General features: G+C 42.4%; 7 non-coding genes across 7 annotated transcripts; all 7 read right to left on the reverse strand.

The window, feature by feature from the left end:
• Positions 1–2254: 2254 nt before the first annotated feature.
• LOC138361927 (U2 spliceosomal RNA) lies at positions 2255–2447 on the reverse strand. The gene has a single exon (XR_011227285.1). It is a non-coding gene; the product is annotated as a U2 spliceosomal RNA (small nuclear RNA).
• Positions 2448–5045: 2598 nt separating this feature from the next.
• On the reverse strand, positions 5046–5238 carry LOC138361928 (U2 spliceosomal RNA). Its single transcript, XR_011227286.1, has one exon. It is a non-coding gene; the product is annotated as a U2 spliceosomal RNA (small nuclear RNA).
• Positions 5239–7856: 2618 nt separating this feature from the next.
• LOC138361929 (U2 spliceosomal RNA) lies at positions 7857–8049 on the reverse strand. Its single transcript, XR_011227287.1, has one exon. It is a non-coding gene; the product is annotated as a U2 spliceosomal RNA (small nuclear RNA).
• Positions 8050–10650: 2601 nt separating this feature from the next.
• Positions 10651–10843, reverse strand: LOC138361930 (U2 spliceosomal RNA). The gene has a single exon (XR_011227288.1). It is a non-coding gene; the product is annotated as a U2 spliceosomal RNA (small nuclear RNA).
• A 2600-nt stretch (positions 10844–13443) lies between these two features.
• On the reverse strand, positions 13444–13636 carry LOC138361931 (U2 spliceosomal RNA). The gene has a single exon (XR_011227289.1). It is a non-coding gene; the product is annotated as a U2 spliceosomal RNA (small nuclear RNA).
• Positions 13637–16224: 2588 nt separating this feature from the next.
• On the reverse strand, positions 16225–16417 carry LOC138361932 (U2 spliceosomal RNA). The gene has a single exon (XR_011227290.1). It is a non-coding gene; the product is annotated as a U2 spliceosomal RNA (small nuclear RNA).
• A 2612-nt stretch (positions 16418–19029) lies between these two features.
• Positions 19030–19222, reverse strand: LOC138361933 (U2 spliceosomal RNA). Its single transcript, XR_011227291.1, has one exon. It is a non-coding gene; the product is annotated as a U2 spliceosomal RNA (small nuclear RNA).
• Positions 19223–19359: the final 137 nt, after the last annotated feature.

Consider the following 19359-nt stretch of genomic DNA (forward strand, 5'->3'; position numbering starts at 1 on the left):
ATTTGTCATGTGTCTTAAGGTAGCTACAGCTTTTGAAAAGTACAATAACGAATTAAAAGTGCAAGGGGCCTGTTACGCCAACGCTCGTCAAAAAATATAAATAGGAGACGTTCTCTCTCTGATACCATAACAGAAAACGAACAGCACTATTACGCGCCAACTATTCCATTTTTGTATATATATCACGACTTTTTCACATCTAACACTTTGCTTGATACATCGTTTTCACAAACCGGAGACGAGGCGAAGCGAGGCAGGGCTGGGTGGCGAGAGGCTAGAGGCTAGAGGCTAGAGGCGAGAGGCGAGAGGCGAGAGGCGAGAGGCGAGAGACGAGAGACGAGAGACGAGAGACGAGAGACGAGAGACGAGAGACGAGAGACGAGAGACGAGAGACGAGAGACGAGAGACGAGAGACGAGAGACGAGAGACGAGAGACTAGAGACTAGAGACGAGAGACGAGAGACGAGAGACGAGAGACGAGAGACGTGATGCCATGCCATGCCATGCCATGCCATGCCATGCCATTCAATGCCTTGTGATTCAATACCATGCAGTTCAATGCGATGCGATGCAATGACATGCGATTCGATGCCATGCGAGGCGAGGCGAGGCGATGCATCATCTAACATAACGGGATTCCCTGGAAAACGACTCTGTTGTTGAATGAACAACAAAGTTAAGATATAAGAAGATGTAAGTAATTCGAGAAGTCTGAGTACTGTAGGTACTATAGCAAATTCATTGCTTAATATATGTGAATGTGTAAGGAATCCATCCATCGCTTTTACCGAGTATACAAATACTCGGTCATTGTTGGTGTTTAGGGAGGTAAATGAAGTATTGCAAAGCTAATTACGAAACTAGCTTTCACAATGACATTTGGTGGTTGGTCGCTTTGCAAATTATAGTAGATTCTATATCAATTTTATTCGTTATTTTACGTGAATGAATGTGTGCCTGCATACATTGCCTAAATAAAGAATGTAAATATACGTCGGTGGTGTTTAGAGGGGTGAATGAAGCATTTGAAATCTAAATAGGAAACTAGCATTCAAATGGAGAGGGGTGAGAGTGCAGGTGCGCTTGAACTTGGGTGGGTTCTGGGTTTCATTGACGTATATATTACAGGTGAATGTGTGCATCGAATGCTCGATTGAAGTATATAAATACACATTGTTAGTGTGTATTGAGGTAAATGATGGATTGTAAAGCTAATCAAGACACTGGAATTCACTTTGAGGCTAGTGGCTGGCCGGCTGGCAGGCAAGCGTGGAAGTGGCAAACGATCGTTGAGTTGCCGTGTAAAACCACACCAAAGCAACACCTCCCTCCATCTCAAGTCGAATTTCGTCTTTATTACGCATTGGTACATTCCAGCAATGGTAAATTAAATAGATAAACGTCTAATCTTGATGTATGTATGAATATAATTTCGCCGTCAGAGCCGACTAAGGAATTCCGAGTGATATACACACACACTCCTCCCTCCCTCCCTCACTCACAAGGGAGAGTGAGTAATTCTGTAAAAAAAAGAAGAGCATGCCAACAATGGGTAACTATTATAGTTAGGTTCTCGATCATAGTAAACCCGTTGATTTAGAGTTTATTTGCACAATGACTACGTCATATTAGATGCCATTTAAATACCAAATCCAGTTCTCCACTAAATGCAGACACAAGTCTAACACTATTCAACCCATCTCTACCAGCCTTTTCATAACAAACCACTAAGCTATCTAAACCAGTTTCCACACTTATATAAATAGAGAAAAACTTCACCCTATATAACCTATCTCAGAAAACAAACAAAATCAATTAATATTGCACTAACTGGCAACCCCCCCCATTCATAAAATCAACTTCTTTCCTTCCACACCAACCATCGTATTTCTTTGCTCGCACATAATCTTTAATCTAAAGTTATTAAATGATATTACTCACCTCACTCTCCTTCTTTCTCCTTCTTCCTTCCTTCCTTCCTTCCTTCCTTCCTTCCTTCCTTCCTTCCTTCCTTCCTTCCTTCCTTCCTTCCCTCTAACTCGTTGCAGTTGTTCAGCTTCGACCCATCAAACCCGGACTCGACTGACTCACTTCTGCTGCTCGTTCCAAGGCTTTTTCCTCATACGATGTTGGCTGGTGTGAAGTAATTACTGCAATTCAAATTAACACGATTCATTAATGTACATAACCAATTAACATAATCGTCTCCTACTTGATTTTGACTAGTTGATAGGGTTGTTTTTGGTCTCCCCGAAGGGAGTGGACCGATCCCAGAGGTACTGCAATACCGGGCCGATCCGCGGCAAAGGTGGAGCAAGCTCCTAGCACTTCGCCATGTTGCAAAAATCAGTTTAATATCGAGGATCCCACATGGGGATCGTATCAGATATTAAGCTGATAAGAACAGATACTACACTTTGATCTTAGCCAAAAGGCCGAGAAGCGATAGGATGCATGGTTGCTCTGCAACACCAGGCAACAATTGCGGCTAGAAACCACGTAGCGAGTTTCAATTGCAAAAGGGCATGTGATTATCGTTGAGTACTATTCGAATTCAAGCATACATATAAACGCCATGCAGTAAAGGCTTTAACCATTTCTTACCTGATCAATGAATTTATATATATATGCAAATTCATGATATTACATGGTTTCATTCATGAGTAGTGAATATGTAACTGGCGGCAAAGTGGTAAACAGACTCGCGTGGCGTTTCACGAATTCGCTCCTGGCCAGGGAGTATAGCGCTTAACTCTAATACATAAACCTCCATTTGTCATGTGTCTTAAGGTAGCTACAGCTTTTGAAAAGTACAATAACGAATTAAAAGTGCAAGGGGCCTGTTACGCCAACGCTCGTCAAAAAATATAAATAGGAGACGTTCTCTCTCTGATACCATAACAGAAAACGAACAGCACTATTACGCGCCAACTATTCCATTTTTGTATATATATCACGACTTTTTCACATCTAACACTTTGCTTGATACATCGTTTTCACAAACCGGAGACGAGGCGAAGCGAGGCAGGGCTGGGTGGCGAGAGGCTAGAGGCTAGAGGCTAGAGGCGAGAGGCGAGAGGCGAGAGGCGAGAGGCGAGAGACGAGAGACGAGAGACGAGAGACGAGAGACGAGAGACGAGAGACGAGAGACGAGAGACGAGAGACGAGAGACGAGAGACGAGAGACGAGAGACGAGAGACGAGAGACTAGAGACTAGAGACTAGAGACGAGAGACGAGAGACGAGAGACGAGAGACGAGAGACGTGATGCCATGCCATGCCATGCCATGCCATGCCATGCCATTCAATGCCTTGTGATTCAATACCATGCAGTTCAATGCGATGCGATGCAATGACATGCGATTCGATGCCATGCGAGGCGAGGCGAGGCGATGCATCATCTAACATAACGCGATTCCCTGGAAAACGACTCTGTTGTTGAATGAACAACAAAGTTAAGATATAAGAAGATGTAAGTAATTCGAGAAGTCTGAGTACTGTAGGTACTATAGCAAATTCATTGCTTAATATATGTGAATGTGTAAGGAATCCATCCATCGCTTTTACCGAGTATACAAATACTCGCTCATTGTTGGTGTTTAGGGAGGTAAATGAAGTATTGCAAAGCTAATTACGAAACTAGCTTTCACAATGACATTTGGTGGTTGGTCGCTTTGCAAATTATAGTAGATTCTATATCAATTTTATTCGTTATTTTACGTGAATGAATGTGTGCCTGCATACATTGCCTAAATAAAGAATGTAAATATACGTCGGTGGTGTTTAGAGGGGTGAATGAAGCATTTGAAATCTAAATAGGAAACTAGCATTCAAATGGAGAGGGGTGAGAGTGCAGGTGCGCTTGAACTTGGGTGGGTTCTGGGTTTCATTGACGTATATATTACAGGTGAATGTGTGCATCGAATGCTCGATTGAAGTATATAAATACACATTGTTAGTGTGTATTGAGGTAAATGATGGATTGTAAAGCTAATCAAGACACTGGAATTCACTTTGAGGCTAGTGGCTGGCCGGCTGGCAGGCAAGCGTGGAAGTGGCAAACGATCGTTGAGTTGCCGTGTAAAACCACACCAAAGCAACACCTCCCTCCATCTCAAGTCGAATTTCGTCTTTATTACGCATTGGTACATTCCAGCAATGGTAAATTAAATAGATAAACGTCTAATCTTGATGTATGTATGAATATAATTTCGCCGTCAGAGCCGACTAAGGAATTCCGAGTGATATACACACACACTCCTCCCTCCCTCCCTCCCTCACTCACAAGGGAGAGTGAGTAATTCTGTAAAAAAAAGAAGAGCATGCCAACAATGGGTAACTATTATAGTTAGGTTCTCGATCATAGTAAACCCGTTGATTTAGAGTTTATTTGCACAATGACTACGTCATATTAGATGCCATTTAAATACCAAATCCAGTTCTCCACTAAATGCAGACACAAGTCTAACACTATTCAACCCATCTCTACCAGCCTTTTCATAACAAACCACTAAGCTATCTAAACCAGTTTCCACACTTATATAAATAGAGAAAAACTTCACCCTATATAACCTATCTCAGAAAACAAACAAAATCAATTAATATTGCACTAACTGGCAACCCCCCCCCATTCATAAAATCAACTTCTTTCCTTCCACACCAACCATCGTATTTCTTTGCTCGCACATAATCTTTAATCTAAAGTTATTAAATGATATTACTCACCTCACTCTCCTTCTTTCTCCTTCTTCTCCTTCCTTCCTTCCTTCCTTCCTTCCTTCCTCTTCCTTCCTTCCTTCCTTCCTTCCTTCCTTCCTTCCTTCCCTCTAACTCGTTGCAGTTGTTCAGCTTCGACCCATCAAACCCGGACTCGACTGACTCACTTCTGCTGCTCGTTCCAAGGCTTTTTCCTCATACGATGTTGGCTGGTGTGAAGTAATTACTGCAATTCAAATTAACACGATTCATTAATGTACATAACCAATTAACATAATCGTCTCCTACTTGATTTTGACTAGTTGATAGGGTTGTTTTTGGTCTCCCCGAAGGGAGTGGACCGATCCCAGAGGTACTGCAATACCGGGCCGATCCGCGGCAAAGGTGGAGCAAGCTCCTAGCACTTCGCCATGTTGCAAAAATCAGTTTAATATCGAGGATCCCACATGGGGATCGTATCAGATATTAAGCTGATAAGAACAGATACTACACTTTGATCTTAGCCAAAAGGCCGAGAAGCGATAGGATGCATGGTTGCTCTGCAACACCAGGCAACAATTGCGGCTAGAAACCACGTAGCGAGTTTCAATTGCAAAAGGGCATGTGATTATCGTTGAGTACTATTCGAATTCAAGCATACATATAAACGCCATGCAGTAAAGGCTTTAACCATTTCTTACCTGATCAATGAATTTATATATATATGCAAATTCATGATATTACATGGTTTCATTCATGAGTAGTGAATATGTAACTGGCGGCAAAGTGGTAAACAGACTCGCGTGGCGTTTCACGAATTCGCTCCTGGCCAGGGAGTATAGCGCTTAACTCTAATACATAAACCTCCATTTGTCATGTGTCTTAAGGTAGCTACAGCTTTTGAAAAGTACAATAACGAATTAAAAGTGCAAGGGGCCTGTTACGCCAACGCTCGTCAAAAAATATAAATAGGAGACGTTCTCTCTCTGATACCATAACAGAAAACGAACAGCACTATTACGCGCCAACTATTCCATTTTTGTATATATATCACGACTTTTTCACATCTAACACTTTGCTTGATACATCGTTTTCACAAACCGGAGACGAGGCGAAGCGAGGCAGGGCTGGGTGGCGAGAGGCTAGAGGCTAGAGGCTAGAGGCGAGAGGCGAGAGGCGAGAGGCGAGAGGCGAGAGACGAGAGACGAGAGACGAGAGACGAGAGACGAGAGACGAGAGACGAGAGACGAGAGACGAGAGACGAGAGACGAGAGACGAGAGACGAGAGACGAGAGACGAGAGACGAGAGACGAGAGACTAGAGACTAGAGACTAGAGACGAGAGACGAGAGACGAGAGACGAGAGACGAGAGACGTGATGCCATGCCATGCCATGCCATGCCATGCCATGCCATTCAATGCCTTGTGATTCAATACCATGCAGTTCAATGCGATGCGATGCAATGACATGCGATTCGATGCCATGCGAGGCGAGGCGAGGCGATGCATCATCTAACATAACGGGATTCCCTGGAAAACGACTCTGTTGTTGAATGAACAACAAAGTTAAGATATAAGAAGATGTAAGTAATTCGAGAAGTCTGAGTACTGTAGGTACTATAGCAAATTCATTGCTTAATATATGTGAATGTGTAAGGAATCCATCCATCGCTTTTACCGAGTATACAAATACTCGCTCATTGTTGGTGTTTAGGGAGGTAAATGAAGTATTGCAAAGCTAATTACGAAACTAGCTTTCACAATGACATTTGGTGGTTGGTCGCTTTGCAAATTATAGTAGATTCTATATCAATTTTATTCGTTATTTTACGTGAATGAATGTGTGCCTGCATACATTGCCTAAATAAAGAATGTAAATATACGTCGGTGGTGTTTAGAGGGGTGAATGAAGCATTTGAAATCTAAATAGGAAACTAGCATTCAAATGGAGAGGGGTGAGAGTGCAGGTGCGCTTGAACTTGGGTGGGTTCTGGGTTTCATTGACGTATATATTACAGGTGAATGTGTGCATCGAATGCTCGATTGAAGTATATAAATACACATTGTTAGTGTGTATTGAGGTAAATGATGGATTGTAAAGCTAATCAAGACACTGGAATTCACTTTGAGGCTAGTGGCTGGCCGGCTGGCAGGCAAGCGTGGAAGTGGCAAACGATCGTTGAGTTGCCGTGTAAAACCACACCAAAGCAACACCTCCCTCCATCTCAAGTCGAATTTCGTCTTTATTACGCATTGGTACATTCCAGCAATGGTAAATTAAATAGATAAACGTCTAATCTTGATGTATGTATGAATATAATTTCGCCGTCAGAGCCGACTAAGGAATTCCGAGTGATATACACACACACTCCTCCCTCCCTCCCTCCCTCACTCACAAGGGAGAGTGAGTAATTCTGTAAAAAAAAGAAGAGCATGCCAACAATGGGTAACTATTATAGTTAGGTTCTCGATCATAGTAAACCCGTTGATTTAGAGTTTATTTGCACAATGACTACGTCATATTAGATGCCATTTAAATACCAAATCCAGTTCTCCACTAAATGCAGACACAAGTCTAACACTATTCAACCCATCTCTACCAGCCTTTTCATAACAAACCACTAAGCTATCTAAACCAGTTTCCACACTTATATAAATAGAGAAAAACTTCACCCTATATAACCTATCTCAGAAAACAAACAAAATCAATTAATATTGCACTAACTGGCAACCCCCCCCCATTCATAAAATCAACTTCTTTCCTTCCACACCAACCATCGTATTTCTTTGCTCGCACATAATCTTTAATCTAAAGTTATTAAATGATATTACTCACCTCACTCTCCTTCTTTCTCCTTCTTCTCCTTCCTTCCTTCCTTCCTTCCTTCCTTCCTTCCTTCCTTCCTTCCTTCCTTCCTTCCTTCCTTCCTTCCTTCCTTCCCTCTAACTCGTTGCAGTTGTTCAGCTTCGACCCATCAAACCCGGACTCGACTGACTCACTTCTGCTGCTCGTTCCAAGGCTTTTTCCTCATACGATGTTGGCTGGTGTGAAGTAATTACTGCAATTCAAATTAACACGATTCATTAATGTACATAACCAATTAACATAATCGTCTCCTACTTGATTTTGACTAGTTGATAGGGTTGTTTTTGGTCTCCCCGAAGGGAGTGGACCGATCCCAGAGGTACTGCAATACCGGGCCGATCCGCGGCAAAGGTGGAGCAAGCTCCTAGCACTTCGCCATGTTGCAAAAATCAGTTTAATATCGAGGATCCCACATGGGGATCGTATCAGATATTAAGCTGATAAGAACAGATACTACACTTTGATCTTAGCCAAAAGGCCGAGAAGCGATAGGATGCATGGTTGCTCTGCAACACCAGGCAACAATTGCGGCTAGAAACCACGTAGCGAGTTTCAATTGCAAAAGGGCATGTGATTATCGTTGAGTAATATTCGAATTCAAGCATACATATAAACGCCATGCAGTAAAGGCTTTAACCATTTCTTACCTGATCAATGAATTTATATATATATGCAAATTCATGATATTACATGGTTTCATTCATGAGTAGTGAATATGTAACTGGCGGCAAAGTGGTAAACAGACTCGCGTGGCGTTTCACGAATTCGCTCCTGGCCAGGGAGTATAGCGCTTAACTCTAATACATAAACCTCCATTTGTCATGTGTCTTAAGGTAGCTACAGCTTTTGAAAAGTACAATAACGAATTAAAAGTGCAAGGGGCCTGTTACGCCAACGCTCGTCAAAAAATATAAATAGGAGACGTTCTCTCTCTGATACCATAACAGAAAACGAACAGCACTATTACGCGCCAACTATTCCATTTTTGTATATATATCACGACTTTTTCACATCTAACACTTTGCTTGATACATCGTTTTCACAAACCGGAGACGAGGCGAAGCGAGGCAGGGCTGGGTGGCGAGAGGCTAGAGGCTAGAGGCTAGAGGCGAGAGGCGAGAGGCGAGAGGCGAGAGACGAGAGACGAGAGACGAGAGACGAGAGACGAGAGACGAGAGACGAGAGACGAGAGACGAGAGACGAGAGACGAGAGACGAGAGACGAGAGACGAGAGACGAGAGACGAGAGACTAGAGACTAGAGACTAGAGACGAGAGACGAGAGACGAGAGACGAGAGACGAGAGACGTGATGCCATGCCATGCCATGCCATGCCATGCCATGCCATTCAATGCCTTGTGATTCAATACCATGCAGTTCAATGCGATGCGATGCAATGACATGCGATTCGATGCCATGCGAGGCGAGGCGAGGCGATGCATCATCTAACATAACGGGATTCCCTGGAAAACGACTCTGTTGTTGAATGAACAACAAAGTTAAGATATAAGAAGATGTAAGTAATTCGAGAAGTCTGAGTACTGTAGGTACTATAGCAAATTCATTGCTTAATATATGTGAATGTGTAAGGAATCCATCCATCGCTTTTACCGAGTATACAAATACTCGCTCATTGTTGGTGTTTAGGGAGGTAAATGAAGTATTGCAAAGCTAATTACGAAACTAGCTTTCACAATGACATTTGGTGGTTGGTCGCTTTGCAAATTATAGTAGATTCTATATCAATTTTATTCGTTATTTTACGTGAATGAATGTGTGCCTGCATACATTGCCTAAATAAAGAATGTAAATATACGTCGGTGGTGTTTAGAGGGGTGAATGAAGCATTTGAAATCTAAATAGGAAACTAGCATTCAAATGGAGAGGGGTGAGAGTGCAGGTGCGCTTGAACTTGGGTGGGTTCTGGGTTTCATTGACGTATATATTACAGGTGAATGTGTGCATCGAATGCTCGATTGAAGTATATAAATACACATTGTTAGTGTGTATTGAGGTAAATGATGGATTGTAAAGCTAATCAAGACACTGGAATTCACTTTGAGGCTAGTGGCTGGCCGGCTGGCAGGCAAGCGTGGAAGTGGCAAACGATCGTTGAGTTGCCGTGTAAAACCACACCAAAGCAACACCTCCCTCCATCTCAAGTCGAATTTCGTCTTTATTACGCATTGGTACATTCCAGCAATGGTAAATTAAATAGATAAACGTCTAATCTTGATGTATGTATGAATATAATTTCGCCGTCAGAGCCGACTAAGGAATTCCGAGTGATATACACACACACTCCTCCCTCCCTCCCTCCCTCACTCACAAGGGAGAGTGAGTAATTCTGTAAAAAAAAGAAGAGCATGCCAACAATGGGTAACTATTATAGTTAGGTTCTCGATCATAGTAAACCCGTTGATTTAGAGTTTATTTGCACAATGACTACGTCATATTAGATGCCATTTAAATACCAAATCCAGTTCTCCACTAAATGCAGACACAAGTCTAACACTATTCAACCCATCTCTACCAGCCTTTTCATAACAAACCACTAAGCTATCTAAACCAGTTTCCACACTTATATAAATAGAGAAAAACTTCACCCTATATAACCTATCTCAGAAAACAAACAAAATCAATTAATATTGCACTAACTGGCAACCCCCCCCCATTCATAAAATCAACTTCTTTCCTTCCACACCAACCATCGTATTTCTTTGCTCGCACATAATCTTTAATCTAAAGTTATTAAATGATATTACTCACCTCACTCTCCTTCTTTCTCCTTCTTTCTCCTTCCTTCCTTCCTTCCTTCCTTCCTTCCTTCCTTCCTTCCTTCCTTCCTTCCTTCCTTCCTTCCTTCCTTCCCTCTAACTCGTTGCAGTTGTTCAGCTTCGACCCATCAAACCCGGACTCGACTGACTCACTTCTGCTGCTCGTTCCAAGGCTTTTTCCTCATACGATGTTGGCTGGTGTGAAGTAATTACTGCAATTCAAATTAACACGATTCATTAATGTACATAACCAATTAACATAATCGTCTCCTACTTGATTTTGACTAGTTGATAGGGTTGTTTTTGGTCTCCCCGAAGGGAGTGGACCGATCCCAGAGGTACTGCAATACCGGGCCGATCCGCGGCAAAGGTGGAGCAAGCTCCTAGCACTTCGCCATGTTGCAAAAATCAGTTTAATATCGAGGATCCCACATGGGGATCGTATCAGATATTAAGCTGATAAGAACAGATACTACACTTTGATCTTAGCCAAAAGGCCGAGAAGCGATAGGATGCATGGTTGCTCTGCAACACCAGGCAACAATTGCGGCTAGAAACCACGTAGCGAGTTTCAATTGCAAAAGGGCATGTGATTATCGTTGAGTAATATTCGAATTCAAGCATACATATAAACGCCATGCAGTAAAGGCTTTAACCATTTCTTACCTGATCAATGAATTTATATATATATGCAAATTCATGATATTACATGGTTTCATTCATGAGTAGTGAATATGTAACTGGCGGCAAAGTGGTAAACAGACTCGCGTGGCGTTTCACGAATTCGCTCCTGGCCAGGGAGTATAGCGCTTAACTCTAATACATAAACCTCCATTTGTCATGTGTCTTAAGGTAGCTACAGCTTTTGAAAAGTACAATAACGAATTAAAAGTGCAAGGGGCCTGTTACGCCAACGCTCGTCAAAAAATATAAATAGGAGACGTTCTCTCTCTGATACCATAACAGAAAACGAACAGCACTATTACGCGCCAACTATTCCATTTTTGTATATATATCACGACTTTTTCACATCTAACACTTTGCTTGATACATCGTTTTCACAAACCGGAGACGAGGCGAAGCGAGGCAGGGCTGGGTGGCGAGAGGCTAGAGGCTAGAGGCTAGAGGCGAGAGGCGAGAGGCGAGAGGCGAGAGGCGAGAGACGAGAGACGAGAGACGAGAGACGAGAGACGAGAGACGAGAGACGAGAGACGAGAGACGAGAGACGAGAGACGAGAGACGAGAGACGAGAGACGAGAGACGAGAGACTAGAGACTAGAGACTAGAGACGAGAGACGAGAGACGAGAGACGAGAGACGAGAGACGTGATGCCATGCCATGCCATGCCATGCCATGCCATGCCATTCAATGCCTTGTGATTCAATACCATGCAGTTCAATGCGATGCGATGCAATGACATGCGATTCGATGCCATGCGAGGCGAGGCGAGGCGATGCATCATCTAACATAACGGGATTCCCTGGAAAACGACTCTGTTGTTGAATGAACAACAAAGTTAAGATATAAGAAGATGTAAGTAATTCGAGAAGTCTGAGTACTGTAGGTACTATAGCAAATTCATTGCTTAATATATGTGAATGTGTAAGGAATCCATCCATCGCTTTTACCGAGTATACAAATACTCGCTCATTGTTGGTGTTTAGGGAGGTAAATGAAGTATTGCAAAGCTAATTACGAAACTAGCTTTCACAATGACATTTGGTGGTTGGTCGCTTTGCAAATTATAGTAGATTCTATATCAATTTTATTCGTTATTTTACGTGAATGAATGTGTGCCTGCATACATTGCCTAAATAAAGAATGTAAATATACGTCGGTGGTGTTTAGAGGGGTGAATGAAGCATTTGAAATCTAAATAGGAAACTAGCATTCAAATGGAGAGGGGTGAGAGTGCAGGTGCGCTTGAACTTGGGTGGGTTCTGGGTTTCATTGACGTATATATTACAGGTGAATGTGTGCATCGAATGCTCGATTGAAGTATATAAATACACATTGTTAGTGTGTATTGAGGTAAATGATGGATTGTAAAGCTAATCAAGACACTGGAATTCACTTTGAGGCTAGTGGCTGGCCGGCTGGCAGGCAAGCGTGGAAGTGGCAAACGATCGTTGAGTTGCCGTGTAAAACCACACCAAAGCAACACCTCCCTCCATCTCAAGTCGAATTTCGTCTTTATTACGCATTGGTACATTCCAGCAATGGTAAATTAAATAGATAAACGTCTAATCTTGATGTATGTATGAATATAATTTCGCCGTCAGAGCCGACTAAGGAATTCCGAGTGATATACACACACACTCCTCCCTCCCTCCCTCCCTCACTCACAAGGGAGAGTGAGTAATTCTGTAAAAAAAAGAAGAGCATGCCAACAATGGGTAACTATTATAGTTAGGTTCTCGATCATAGTAAACCCGTTGATTTAGAGTTTATTTGCACAATGACTACGTCATATTAGATGCCATTTAAATACCAAATCCAGTTCTCCACTAAATGCAGACACAAGTCTAACACTATTCAACCCATCTCTACCAGCCTTTTCATAACAAACCACTAAGCTATCTAAACCAGTTTCCACACTTATATAAATAGAGAAAAACTTCACCCTATATAACCTATCTCAGAAAACAAACAAAATCAATTAATATTGCACTAACTGGCAACCCCCCCCCATTCATAAAATCAACTTCTTTCCTTCCACACCAACCATCGTATTTCTTTGCTCGCACATAATCTTTAATCTAAAGTTATTAAATGATATTACTCACCTCACTCTCCTTCTTTCTCCTTCTTCTCCTTCCTTCCTTCCTTCCTTCCTTCCTTCCTTCCTTCCTTCCTTCCTTCCTTCCTTCCTTCCTTCCTTCCTTCCCTCTAACTCGTTGCAGTTGTTCAGCTTCGACCCATCAAACCCGGACTCGACTGACTCACTTCTGCTGCTCGTTCCAAGGCTTTTTCCTCATACGATGTTGGCTGGTGTGAAGTAATTACTGCAATTCAAATTAACACGATTCATTAATGTACATAACCAATTAACATAATCGTCTCCTACTTGATTTTGACTAGTTGATAGGGTTGTTTTTGGTCTCCCCGAAGGGAGTGGACCGATCCCAGAGGTACTGCAATACCGGGCCGATCCGCGGCAAAGGTGGAGCAAGCTCCTAGCACTTCGCCATGTTGCAAAAATCAGTTTAATATCGAGGATCCCACATGGGGATCGTATCAGATATTAAGCTGATAAGAACAGATACTACACTTTGATCTTAGCCAAAAGGCCGAGAAGCGATAGGATGCATGGTTGCTCTGCAACACCAGGCAACAATTGCGGCTAGAAACCACGTAGCGAGTTTCAATTGCAAAAGGGCATGTGATTATCGTTGAGTAATATTCGAATTCAAGCATACATATAAACGCCATGCAGTAAAGGCTTTAACCATTTCTTACCTGATCAATGAATTTATATATATATGCAAATTCATGATATTACATGGTTTCATTCATGAGTAGTGAATATGTAACTGGCGGCAAAGTGGTAAACAGACTCGCGTGGCGTTTCACGAATTCGCTCCTGGCCAGGGAGTATAGCGCTTAACTCTAATACATAAACCTCCATTTGTCATGTGTCTTAAGGTAGCTACAGCTTTTGAAAAGTACAATAACGAATTAAAAGTGCAAGGGGCCTGTTACGCCAACGCTCGTCAAAAAATATAAATAGGAGACGTTCTCTCTCTGATACCATAACAGAAAACGAACAGCACTATTACGCGCCAACTATTCCATTTTTGTATATATATCACGACTTTTTCACATCTAACACTTTGCTTGATACATCGTTTTCACAAACCGGAGACGAGGCGAAGCGAGGCAGGGCTGGGTGGCGAGAGGCTAGAGGCTAGAGGCTAGAGGCGAGAGGCGAGAGGCGAGAGGCGAGAGGCGAGAGACGAGAGACGAGAGACGAGAGACGAGAGACGAGAGACGAGAGACGAGAGACGAGAGACGAGAGACGAGAGACGAGAGACGAGAGACGAGAGACGAGAGACGAGAGACGAGAGACTAGAGACTAGAGACTAGAGACTAGAGACGAGAGACGAGAGACGAGAGACGAGAGACGAGAGACGTGACGTGATGCCATGCCATGCCATGCCATGCCATGCCATTCAATGCCTTGTGATTCAATACCATGCAGTTCAATGCGATGCGATGCAATGACATGCGATTCGATGCCATGCGAGGCGAGGCGAGGCGATGCATCATCTAACATAACGGGATTCCCTGGAAAACGACTCTGTTGTTGAATGAACAACAAAGTTAAGATATAAGAAGATGTAAGTAATTCGAGAAGTCTGAGTACTGTAGGTACTATAGCAAATTCATTGCTTAATATATGTGAATGTGTAAGGAATCCATCCATCGCTTTTACCGAGTATACAAATACTCGGCTCATTGTTGGTGTTTAGGGAGGTAAATGAAGTATTGCAAAGCTAATTACGAAACTAGCTTTCACAATGACATTTGGTGGTTGGTCGCTTTGCAAATTATAGTAGATTCTATATCAATTTTATTCGTTATTTTACGTGAATGAATGTGTGCCTGCATACATTGCCTAAATAAAGAATGTAAATATACGTCGGTGGTGTTTAGAGGGGTGAATGAAGCATTTGAAATCTAAATAGGAAACTAGCATTCAAATGGAGAGGGGTGAGAGTGCAGGTGCGCTTGAACTTGGGTGGGTTCTGGGTTTCATTGACGTATATATTACAGGTGAATGTGTGCATCGAATGCTCGATTGAAGTATATAAATACACATTGTTAGTGTGTATTGAGGTAAATGATGGATTGTAAAGCTAATCAAGACACTGGAATTCACTTTGAGGCTAGTGGCTGGCCGGCTGGCAGGCAAGCGTGGAAGTGGCAAACGATCGTTGAGTTGCCGTGTAAAACCACACCAAAGCAACACCTCCCTCCATCTCAAGTCGAATTTCGTCTTTATTACGCATTGGTACATTCCAGCAATGGTAAATTAAATAGATAAACGTCTAATCTTGATGTATGTATGAATATAATTTCGCCGTCAGAGCCGACTAAGGAATTCCGAGTGATATACACACACACTCCTCCCTCCCTCCCTCCCTCACTCACAAGGGAGAGTGAGTAATTCTGTAAAAAAAAGAAGAGCATGCCAACAATGGGTAACTATTATAGTTAGGTTCTCGATCATAGTAAACCCGTTGATTTAGAGTTTATTTGCACAATGACTACGTCATATTAGATGCCATTTAAATACCAAATCCAGTTCTCCACTAAATGCAGACACAAGTCTAACACTATTCAACCCATCTCTACCAGCCTTTTCATAACAAACCACTAAGCTATCTAAACCAGTTTCCACACTTATATAAATAGAGAAAAACTTCACCCTATATAACCTATCTCAGAAAACAAACAAAATCAATTAATATTGCACTAACTGGCAACCCCCCCCCATTCATAAAATCAACTTCTTTCCTTCCACACCAACCATCGTATTTCTTTGCTCGCACATAATCTTTAATCTAAAGTTATTAAATGATATTACTCACCTCACTCTCCTTCTTTCTCCTTCTTTCTCCTTCCTTCCTTCCTTCCTTCCTTCCTTCCTTCCTTCCTTCCTTCCCTCTAACTCGTTGCAGTTGTTCAGCTTCGACCCATCAAACCCGGACTCGACTGACTCACTTCTGCTGCTCGTTCCAAGGCTTTTTCCTCATACGATGTTGGCTGGTGTGAAGTAATTACTGCAATTCAAATTAACACGATTCATTAATGTACATAACCAATTAACATAATCGTCTCCTACTTGATTTTGACTAGTTGATAGGGTTGTTTTTGGTCTCCCCGAAGGGAGTGGACCGATCCCAGAGGTACTGCAATACCGGGCCGATCCGCGGCAAAGGTGGAGCAAGCTCCTAGCACTTCGCCATGTTGCAAAAATCAGTTTAATATCGAGGATCCCACATGGGGATCGTATCAGATATTAAGCTGATAAGAACAGATACTACACTTTGATCTTAGCCAAAAGGCCGAGAAGCGATAGGATGCATGGTTGCTCTGCAACACCAGGCAACAATTGCGGCTAGAAACCACGTAGCGAGTTTCAATTGCAAAAGGGCATGTGATTATCGTTGAGTACTATTCGAATTCAAGCATACATATAAACGCCATGCAGTAAAGGCTTTAACCATTTCTTACCTGATCAATGAATTTATATATATATGCAAATTCATGATATTACATGGTTTCATTCATGAGTAGTGAATATGTAACTGGCGGCAAAGTGGTAAACAGACTCGCGTGGCGTTTCACGAATTCGCTCCTGGCCAGGGAGTATAGCGCTTAACTCTAATACATAAACCTCCATTTGTCATGTGTCTTAAGGTAGCTACAGCTTTTGAAAAGTACAATAACGAATTAAAAGTGCAAGGGGCCTGTTACGCCAACGCTCGTCAAAAAATATAAATAGGAGACGTTCTCTCTCTGATACCATAACAGAAAACGAACAGCACTATTACGCGCCAACTATTCCATTTTTGTATATATATCACGACTTTTTCACATCTAACACTTTGCTTGATACATCGTTTTCACAAACCGGAGACGAGGCGAAGCGAGGCAGGGCTGGGTGGCGAGAGGCTAGAGGCTAGAGGCTAGAGGCGAGAGGCGAGAGGCGAGAGGCGAGAGGCGAGAGACGAGAGACGAGAGACGAGAGACGAGAGACGAGAGACGAGAGACGAGAGACGAGAGACGAGAGACGAGAGACGAGAGACGAGAGACGAGAGACGAGAGACGAGAGACGAGAGACGAGAGACTAGAGACTAGAGACTAGAGACGAGAGACGAGAGACGAGAGACGAGAGACGAGAGACGTGATGCCATGCCATGCCATGCCATGCCATGCCATTCAATGCCTTGTGATTCAATACCATGCAGTTCAATGCGATGCGATGCAATGACATGCGATTCGATGCCATGCGAGGCGAGGCGAGGCGATGCATCATCTAACATAACGCGATTCCCTGGAAAACGACTCTGTTGTTGAATGAACAACAAAGTTAAGATATAAGAAGATGTAAGTAATTCGAGAAGTCTGAGTACTGTAGGTACTATAGCAAATTCATTGCTTAATATATGTGAATGTGTAAGGAATCCATCCATCGCTTTTACCGAGTATACAAATACTCGGTCATTGTTGGTGTTTAGGGAGGTAAATGAAGTATTGCAAAGCTAATTACGAAACTAGCTTTCACAATGACATTTGGTGGTTGGTCGCTTTGCAAATTATAGTAGATTCTATATCAATTTTATTCGTTATTTTACGTGAATGAATGTGTGCCTGCATACATTGCCTAAATAAAGAATGTAAATATACGTCGGTGGTGTTTAGAGGGGTGAATGAAGCATTTGAAATCTAAATAGGAAACTAGCATTCAAATGGAGAGGGGTGAGAGTGCAGGTGCGCTTGAACTTGGGTGGGTTCTGGGTTTCATTGACGTATATATTACAGGTGAATGTGTGCATCGAATGCTCGATTGAAGTATATAAATACACATTGTTAGTGTGTATTGAGGTAAATGATGGATTGTAAAGCTAATCAAGACACTGGAATTCACTTTGAGGCTAGTGGCTGGCCGGCTGGCAGGCAAGCGTGGAAGTGGCAAACGATCGTTGAGTTGCCGTGTAAAACCACACCAAAGCAACACCTCCCTCCATCTCAAGTCGAATTTCGTCTTTATTACGCATTGGTACATTCCAGCAATGGTAAATTAAATAGATAAACGTCTAATCTTGATGTATGTATGAATATAATTTCGCCGTCAGAGCCGACTAAGGAATTCCGAGTGATATACACACACACTCCTCCCTCCCTCCCTCCCTCCCTCACAAGGGAGAGTGAGTAATTCTGTAAAAAAAAGAAGAGCATGCCAACAATGGGTAACTATTATAGTTAGGTTCTCGATCATAGTAAACCCGTTGATTTAGAGTTTATTTGCACAATGACTACGTCATATTAGATGCCATTTAAATACCAAATCCAGTTCTCCACTAAATGCAGACACAAGTCTAACACTATTCAACCCATCTCTACCAGCCTTTTCATAACAAACCACTAAGCTATCTAAACCAGTTTCCACACTTATATAAATAGAGAAAAACTTCACCCTATATAACCTATCTCAGAAAACAAACAAAATCAATTAATATTGCACTAACTGGCAACCCCCCCCATTCATAAAATCAACTTCTTTCCTTCCACACCAACCATCGTATTTCTTTGCTCGCACATAATCTTTAATCTAAAGTTATTAAATGATATTACTCACCTCACTCTCCTTCTTTCTCCTTCTTCTCCTTCCTTCCTTCCTTCCTTCCTTCCTTCCTTCCTTCCTTCCTTCCTTCCTTCCTTCCTTCCTTCCTTCCTTCCTTCCCTCTAACTCGTTGCAGTTGTTCAGCTTCGACCCATCAAACCCGGACTCGACTGACTCACTTCTGCTGCTCGTTCCAAGGCTTTTTCCTCATACGATGTTGGCTGGTGTGAAGTAATTACTGCAATTCAAATTAACACGATTCATTAATGTACATAACCAATTAACATAATCGTCTCCTACTTGATTTTGACTAGTTGATAGGGTTGTTTTTGGTCTCCCCGAAGGGAGTGGACCGATCCCAGAGGTACTGCAATACCGGGCCGATCCGCGGCAAAGGTGGAGCAAGCTCCTAGCACTTCGCCATGTTGCAAAAATCAGTTTAATATCGAGGATCCCACATGGGGATCGTATCAGATATTAAGCTGATAAGAACAGATACTACACTTTGATCTTAGCCAAAAGGCCGAGAAGCGATAGGATGCATGGTTGCTCTGCAACACCAGGCAACAATTGCGGCTAGAAACCACGTAGCGAGTTTCAATTGCAAAAGGGCATGTGATTATCGTTGAGTACTATTCGAATTCAAGCATACATATAAACGCCATGCAGTAA

This window comes from Procambarus clarkii, unplaced genomic scaffold (assembly GCF_040958095.1).
Source record: "Procambarus clarkii isolate CNS0578487 unplaced genomic scaffold, FALCON_Pclarkii_2.0 HiC_scaffold_1015, whole genome shotgun sequence".
In the NCBI taxonomy this organism is placed as follows: domain Eukaryota; kingdom Metazoa; phylum Arthropoda; class Malacostraca; order Decapoda; family Cambaridae; genus Procambarus; species Procambarus clarkii.